General features: G+C 37.5%; 1 protein-coding gene across 3 annotated transcripts in view; it reads left to right on the forward strand.

Annotated features, from left to right (window-relative positions):
* Positions 1-9,344, forward strand: part of TUSC3 (tumor suppressor candidate 3) — a 213,558-nt gene that overhangs the window by 182,493 nt on the left and 21,721 nt on the right. The gene's annotated exons all lie outside the window — the stretch shown is intronic.

A 9,344-nucleotide genomic window follows, 5' to 3' on the forward strand; every position in this document is an offset into this window, starting at 1 on the left:
AAACAGATTACATATTACTAGAAAGAAGAGGAGAAGGCTTTGGCACCCCACTCCAGCACTCTTGCCTGGAGAGTCCCATGGGCGGAGGAGCCTGATAGGCTGTAGTCCATGGGGTCGCTAAGAGTCGGACACGACTGAGCAACTTCCCTTTCACTTTTCACTTGCGTGCATTGGAGAAGTAAATGGCAACCCACTCCAGTGTTCTTGCCTGGAGAATCCCAGGGACGGGGGAGCCTGGTGGGCTTCCGTCTGTGGGGTCGCACAGAGTCGGACATGACTGAAGCGACACAGCAGCAGCAGCAGCATGAAGTAAGGTTAATTTTGGGGCACACAGTTATACTTTGGGGGAACACTGACATTTGTGTGAGTCCTGTGGAAACGTTTGTATGTTAAGTTTATAGTGTTGAATGTACTGAGTCATTGTCAGGATCTAAAGTGTGCCTTATAGTGTCGTTTATAAAATTCGATTACTCTCCGGGTTACCAAGGTTCATCTTCAAATAAAGCAGTCTAGACCCAATTTTCTAGTATCTGATATAACCGTAACTATTTAAACCTTTAAGGATTTTTAGAACTCTACTAGAGCAAAACCTCATTTTATAGCTAGGAAAACTAAAACCCACAAAGTTTAATTGCCTTGCCCTAGTTTGGAGAAAGAACTGTATTTTTTCCTAGACATACATACCTTTGGTACAGGTTGATTTACAGACTAGGCATAGTAAGAGAATATTCAAACTGTCAGCATCACTACTCTTGTGCTTTGGGGCCACTAAAAACAGCGTCACCTGAACACAGCCCTGCGACCCCACGACAGCTGATCTGGTAACAGGATGGCTGCTGAGTGACACTGAACAGGTAGTGAATGCAGGGTGGACACTCTGGACAGAGGGACAGTTCACATCCAGAGGAACAGGGCAGGAAGATGTGAGATTTCATCATGCTGCTAGAATGGCATTTGAATCTTACTTTAAAACTTACGAATTATTTCTGAAATTTTCCGTTTAATGTTTTTGGACTGTGGGTAACTGAAACCATAGAACGTGAACCTACAGAAAAGGGGAAATACGTTTTGCAGGTTAACTTTTTGGTTCTTATTTGTATATTTTTTTTTTTTTTTTTTCTGTTTTCAATCCATGATGTAGCATTTTAGCAATATACTTCTTTCAGAGCAGCTATTAAATCAGAAATACCTAGCAAAAGGAATGAAAAGGTATATTGAGACCATCATTCCATTGTATGGCAGGAATTCCCCAACGTTTCATTTCATGGCTTATTGACCTCAAGCCAAGATTTAGGACGCAAAGAAATTTTACAAACAGTATGAAGTCTTCCATGTAGATTTTTAACAGTAAAATGTATTATCTTTCTGCTGCTAGTAACTATTTGTTGCTTTATCGCTGCTGTTCTTTTTATTTGCCTGTATCTATGAAAAGAGAAAATGTCTTAAAATGGTGGGCTCATTAAAATCAACAAAAGTTTAGAAGAAGCCATTATATAATAATTTCTGATTTTACTTGGCAGTATCTACTAATTTTTTAAAACTTACTTTATAATTTTTTTTTGTAATTTGCATGTATGTTTTTATGTGGTGGTTTAGTCGCTAAGTCGTGTCTGACTCTTGCAACCCCATGGACTGTAGCCCTCCAGGCTCCTCTGTCCATTGGATTCTCCAGGCAAGAATACTGGAGTGGGTTGAAAAAATGCAAATTCCAGGTGGTAACTTCTTGTTTATCTTTGGAGAAAATTTCTGCCTTTTGGTTTTCTCTTCCTAATTTAGTAAGCCAGATCATTAGATGCAGTTGCTACATACAAAATTTTATTTTAAAAAATCTAAGAACAAACAGATGGAGTCATTTGATGTCATAGGTTATAGAATGACATTTAGTAGAAATAAGATTTTTCTCCATTAGTAGTCTTTTATTTCAGTACCCTATTTAGGAGGGAAAAAAAATCCTAAGTAGTCTTTGAAAGAAAGCTATTTTTAAAAATAATAAAAAATGTTATGACATTTTAATAAGGAATATATGAACTAAGGCTAATATATAAATCTCTATATTTTTCCAAATAAAATATTTTTTAAATTTTTCATTCAGTTATGTTTTAACACCTGTTGTAAATATATTTGCTGTTTGCAAGAAGGTAGGCTGATAGGACCAGTACTCTTGCCTGGAAAATCCCATGGATGGAGGAGCCTGGTGGGCTGCAGTCCATGGGGTCGCTAGGGGTCGGACACGACTGAGCGACTTCACTTTCACTTTTCACTTTCATGCTTTGGAGAAGGAAATGGCAACCCACTCCAGTGTCCTTGCCTGGAGAATCCCAGGGACAGTGGAGCCTGGTGGGCTGCCATCTCTGGGGTCACACAGAGTCTGACACGACTGAAGCGACTTAGCAGCAGCAGCAGGCTGATAGGAAAATAATTTTAATTAGTATGAGGCATCAAGAGGCAACTTGATGCATCGAAAAGTTGAATTGACTTTTTAGCCAGGTTTTTATACAGTAGAAAAGGACTTCACCCCAGGTGGAGAATGAGTGAGCGAGACTATTCCAGTGGAAGGTGTAACAGGTAGAAAAACATAAAATGAAAGAGTATTCACAGACTGTGCAGGGCAGACTGATGAAAGGTTAGTTGGCTGGATAATAAATATCTTTCCATACGTTGCTAAGAAATTTGAATCTGATCTAAATTCACCAAGACATGTTCTACATGCTAGTGGAAACCAGACACATGAGTTCTCGGATTGGCTTTACTGTCAAGTATACAAATTCTGACCTATCCTTTAATTCTGCACATCCTCTAAATTCTGGGATGTCAAGATGACATGAGATAAATATCAATTAGGAGTAAAGGTTCTCATATAAAAGGCAAAGATTATACTAGCAGTAACAACTGTTTCTAAATATTTAAAAATATGTGTTTTTATAAAGATCACATTTGCTTTTCCTATGAGAAAAACATTTGTTTTCCATCTATTATGAGAGTATAGTTTTACTCTGACTTATTTTCAGTCTATGATAGACAGCAAATGTTTCTTTTAATGTGTTATATCCAAGGAGAAACATACTACAGAAAAAAATTAATGATGGATACAAGTTGAAGATATTTTAGATAAAGTCTTCTATAATATGCTGACTTTTTCCCAACATTTGTTCGCATTTATCTTTAAACTGACAATCCTGGGTCTCTTCTTAGGAGCCATCGTAAACGTAACATCATTTGTGATTGAGAATGGATTGTAATGTAATGCAAATATATGTGCATTTCTGTGCACATTCATTTCTAGGATATTCATTTTCTGTGGATTTTGTTATTTACACAAACAGCAGCTCCTGTTTTATGTAGGATCATGTCAATATTTTGACTTTTTTAGCAGTAAGAAAGTGATTGACAAGATAAGCAGGGGACTGGAGAGTAATAGCTGAAGTGTATAATGTTATGATATTAATCAATACAGATGTGCAAAGTTATACATGAAGTAGAACAAAGGTGTGTGTGTGTGTGCATGTGTTTGTGTCTATGTAGGCACAGACATTAATCTCAGGACAATAGAAAAAGTTTCAGGAACATTACCATTTAGCTGGTATATATTTATATCTCTTAATGTTGAGATTCTTTAATAAGGCTTAGTTAAATGGTTACACCCATCAGTTTATGACAGAAAAGTATCTGTTATTCCAGAGTTTGACACAGAATCTCTCAGAGATTTGTAAGAGCTTTCATTAATCAGTCAGCCTTCCACCCAATAAAGGAAGCCCTACACATTAACTCTGGCAGATGTTACAGTCAAAGCTTTTTCCTGTGTTTATAAATCAGTACATCATCTAAAAATGTTTACATTACAAATGTGATTTTTCCCCCAAATGATAACTATTATGTAGGCTCTCTTTTACCAAAAATTATTTTCATTGACAGAATAGAACTTGACCTAAATAATGCTCAATGTTCAAAGTTTTTAAGCTCAAAAGTATTTTTAGATAAAAGAGGAGGGTTGGCTAGTTTAAGACATTTAGTGTAATTCACGTATCTCAGTTACAGCCATCAAGTTTAAAGTAGGTTCACAGGTCTTTCCTTGTTAATGACTAGAAAACTCACTTTTGCAGGAAACATTCTAAGTAAAAAACTCACACTTAGTTCCTGACCCTGCTGCCCTCTAATAAAGTATTTTATATTGGGGTTGTACATAACACCTATATCTAATAATCTCTTTGCTTTAAAGTTCCTGCTTTGAGATCATGTGTACAAGGATTTTTGCATTTCTTTATTTTCACATAAGAGCAAAGCTAACTTCCTCTCAGACATAACAGTTTAGAGTATCTTTGGCACTGTCTCAGATCCTCTATAGCAGGGGTTGGCAAACTAGGACCAGCGAGGTTCAATTCCAGCCTGACTGATATTTTTATAAATTAAGTTTTATTGGAACACAGCCACACCTATTCATTTGTGAATTGTCTGTGATTACTTTGCACTACAGTAGCAGAATTGAATAGTAACAATACACCATACAGCGTGCATAGCCGCAAATATTTACATTCTGGGCCTTCACAGAAAAAGTTTGCAAACTACTATTATGTAGAGTATAAATAATAGAAAACAAAACCCTACAACCTTATTACCCCAAGACAGTTGCTTTTAACTTTTTATTATCTTTCTTTCCCTGAATTTCTCTTATTATTTGTAAAGAGATGCAATTATATTGTTAAGTGCATTTTCACTTGATATAAAATTTTATGCTTAGTATAAAGATATACATTGTTAAACAGATTGAACTGTTTTGTTCCTTTGCTGTTCCTTCATCATTTTCTTCTAACCCTGTTACCATCCTGCTTCAATTCTTCTGTGTTCTTTTGGTTTGTACCTTTTACTCACTAACTTTGTGGCTTTGCACAAGTTACTTGGATCTCTGATGGCTTCAGTTTTCTTATGTGTAAACTGAGGATTACAATCATGTATATCAGAGCCTAGTTGGTACTGGGTAAGATAGTGAACAAAATAAACTCCCTACCCTTTGGGCACTAACATTGTAGTGACAGGAGAGAGACAGTAAATGAATTAAAAAGATACAAGTTCTAAATTTCTTTTAAAAAATAATGTTAATAGAGAAAAATAAAGCAAGATAAGAAGTACAGTGTTCAAAGGAGGCTTCTCTACTGTCATTTGATCAAAAACCCAAAGGAAGTGAGGGAGTGAGTTATACGGACATTCAGGGTAATAGCATTCAGATAGAGAAATAGCAGGTGCAAAGATCCTGAGGCAGAGGGTTCTTCTTGTTGAAAAAATACCAAGGACACGAATAAGAGCCAACAAGGGCAGAGCGGTATAGAAGTGGATCAGGGTACAAATGAGGTGCCACCTGGAGGTCATTTTGAGGTCTTCAGATGATTAACTTTCCATCTCACTGTGAGTAGAGAGTACTCTGAGGAAAACCATGACATTACCTGCCTTATGTTAAAGATATAGAAAGTCCATACTGCCCAAAGCAATCTGTAGATTCAGTGCAGTTCTTTTCAAAATACTAGTGCCATTTTTCACAAAACTAGAATAATTAAAATTTGCACAGAACTGCATAAGACCCTGTTTAGCCAAAGCAATCATGAGAAAGAACAAAGGTGTAGGTATCACAGACCCTGATTTCAAACTGTATTAAAAAGCTGTGTGGCTTCCTTGGTGGTCCAGGGGTTAAGAATTCACCTTGCAATGCAGGGGACACCAGTTCAGTCCCTGGTCTGGGAAGATCCCACATGCCACAAGGCAAATAAGCCCTTGTGCCATAGCTACTGAGCCTACAATCTGGAGACCATGAGCCACAAACACTGAGCCCACGTGCTGTAATTGCTGAAGCCTGCATGCCCTAGAACACATGCTCCGCAACGAGAGGAGCCACTGCAACGAGAAGCCCACGCACCACCAGAGAGTAGCCCCTCTCTCCACAACCAGAGAAAAGCCCACACAGCAACCAAGACCCAGCACAAAACACTATGGTAATAGAAACGCTATGCTATGCTATGCTATGCTATGCTATGCTAAGTCACTTCAGTAGTGTCCGACTCTGTGTGATCCCATAGACGGCAGCCACCAGGCTCCCCCGTCCCTGGGATTCTCCAGGCAAGAACACTGGAGTGGGTCGCCATTTCCTTCTCCAACGCATGAAAGTGAAAAGTGAAAGTGAAGTCGCTCAGTCGTGTCCGACTCTTAGCGACCCCGTGGACTGCAGCCTACCAGGCTCCTCCGCCCATGGGATTTTCCAGGCAAGAGTACTGGAGTGGGGTGCCATTGCCTTCTCTGAGAAACGGTATAGAATCAGCACAAAAATGGAGACACATATCAACAGAACACACTGGAGAGCCCAATATAAACCCATGCACTTATGGTCGATTAAGCTACAAAAAAGAAAGAATATGCAGTGGGAAAAATACAGCCCCGTTAATAAATGGTGTTGGGAAAACTGGACAGCTACATGCGGAAGAACGAAACTGGACCACTCTCTCACACCATATACAAAATAAGGTCAAAATGAATTAAAGACTTAAAGGTAAGACCCGAAAGCGTAAAATTCCTCAAAGAAGACACACAGGCAGGATGCTCTTCGCCATGGGTCTTGGCAATAATTTTTTCGCTCTGTCTCCTTAGGCAAGGCAAACAAAAGCAAATATAAACAAGTGAGACTACATCAAATTAAGAAGCTTTTTGCACATTGGAAAAAAAGCCATCAACAAAATGAAAAGGTAGCTTACTGAATGGGAGAAGATATTTGTAGTTTATATATCCAATAAGCAGTTAATATCCAGATACACAACTCATATCAAGAAACAAACAACACAGTTTAGATGGAGGACTTGAGTAGACTAAACTCTTTTCTAAGGAAGACATAATTCCAACAGTCACTTGGAAAGACAGTCTAAATCACTAATCATCAAGGAACTGCAAATAAAATCCAAGTAAGATACCACCTTACACCTGTCAGAAGGGCTGTCATCAAGAAGACAACAAATAAACCTTGATGAGGATTGGAGGAATCTCATTTGGTACAGCCACTATGGGAAACAGTATGAAAGTTTCTAAAAAAATAAAAATAGAACTAGCATATGATTCAGTAATTTTCTGAATATTTACCTGAAGAAAATGAAAACTAATTCAGAAGGATATATACACCTCTCTGTTCGCTGCAGCATTATTTACAGTAGCCAAGATATGGACACAACCGAAATGTCCATCAGTGGATAAACAGGTGAAGAAGATCCGATGTACAGACACACATACTCAACCATTAAAAGAAAAATCTTGCCATTTGCAGCAACATGGATGAATCTAAAAGATCATGCTAAGTGAAATAAGTTAAAGGCGGGCACTTTATGATCTCACTTGTATGTGGAATCTAAAAAACAAATGAACAAACAACAAACCAAAAGCAGATTCATAGGTACAGAAAACAGGGTGGTTGCAAAGGGCAGCTGGGTGAGGGCTTGAGCAAAACAGGGGACGAGGAGGCACAAACTTACAGTGTTAAAGTAGTCTCGGGGATGTAATACACAACATAAGGAATATGGCTGATAACATTTAATAACTCTGTATGGGACGTGTGGTTACTAGACTTCTGGTGATTATTAGTTCCTAACGTATTTAAATGTCCAGACACTTAATATTGTATATCTAAAACTAACAGAGTATTTCTAAGACTTAGGGGTAGGAATTAATTTCATAAGTAAGAAACAGTAACCAAAGCTCATAAAGGAAAAGAATAACAATTTTGACCATACTGAAATGACAACCTTCTGATAAGTAAACAATTTAAAAGACAAGTAGAAGAATCTGTATGTAACACTTCAAAATATTCATATTCAGAAAAAACTGAAGCATCTTCTAAGATAATAAGAAAAGGCAAATATACTTATGGGAAAATGGGCAAAAAAAAAAAAGTAAGCACAATACAAAAACTTAAGCAAAAAAAAGGAATTAACATATCAAAAGACAAACTCTGACTCACTAGTGAGACAGATCCCTACTCAACAGTTCGATAAAATCAATAGTTCAGCAAAACTGTGTTAGTGTAGTGTAAAAAAATGGTAATTCTTTTAACACTACTTGTTTTACAGAAGATGATCATACCTAGTAAATTTGAAACTACATATATCAGCCTCTCAAAAACTCTACCTCTAGGTGTAGACCCTAGAAAAAATATTTCACATGTACATATATGAAATTATTCCTTGTAGGAGTATTTTTAACACTTGGAAACAAAAACAAATGTCCTTGAGTAAGATAAGCAATAACTATCAGTATACTCTGATGAAAATCTTACAGCTTTGTAATAACACTGTTCGAATTTGTGTGAAGTTCAAAAGCAATCAAATGAGAAATACATTGGTCACGCCGTTTTCAAATCTCCAGAGGGACAAAGTGACAAAGCAATTTTTGACAAGGTGAAAGTTGCTCAGTCACTTCCGACTCTGCTACCCCATGCACTATAGAGTCCATGGAATTCTCTAGGCCAAAATACTGGAGTGGGTAACCTTTCCCTTCTCCAGGGGATCTTTCCCGCCCAGGGATTGAACCCAAGTCTCCCACATTGCAGATGGATTCTTTACTAGCTGAGCTAGAAGGGAAGCCCAAGAAGGCTGGTGTGGGTAGCCTTATCCGTTCTCCAGCGGATCTTCCTGATGTAGGAATCGAACTGGGGTTTCCTGCATTGCAGGTGGAATCTACCAACTGAGCTATCAGGGAAGCCCTACAGAAGGAACAGTAGTAATTTTTTAAAAAGTATATATATATATATATATGTTACGAAGATGTTAACGGGTATGTTACACTTGACTGACCATAGTTAATATCCAATAAAATGTAATTTGCTTAATAACTTCTCCCTAAGTGAATATTTATGTCTCTGTGTGCTAATAACACATACAGTGTACACATGGGTGTTTACATATCCAGTTTTATCCTAAGACTGTTTTAATATACAGCTTTCATCTAGTTAAAATTTTAAAGCATTTAATTTCTAAACTTTATTTTTACCTAGAAGTAAAAAATAGTGCTATTTCCCCCAATGTTATATTTTGGAAGCTACTCAGTAGATGGCATCATAAAATAAATATTTGTTTTGTTTGTAGTATCTATATAAAATAATTTTTAAATGTGATTTATATTTCAAACATGTATTGAAAATGTGTTTGAGATAAATTAATCCAGAAATCTGTGTGAATTGTCAGTAGCTCAAGTCTGTACCGGAGAAGGCAATGGCACCCCACTCCAATACTCTTGCCTGGAAAATCCCATGGATGGAGGAGCCTGGTGGGCTGCAGTCCATGAGGTCGCTAAGAGTCGGACACGACTGAGCGACTTCACTTTCA

The sequence above is a fragment of the Bison bison genome, unplaced genomic scaffold (genome assembly GCF_000754665.1).
Source record: "Bison bison bison isolate TAMUID 2011002044 unplaced genomic scaffold, Bison_UMD1.0 scf7180017864105, whole genome shotgun sequence".
NCBI classification, from domain to species: Eukaryota; Metazoa; Chordata; class Mammalia; order Artiodactyla; family Bovidae; genus Bison; species Bison bison.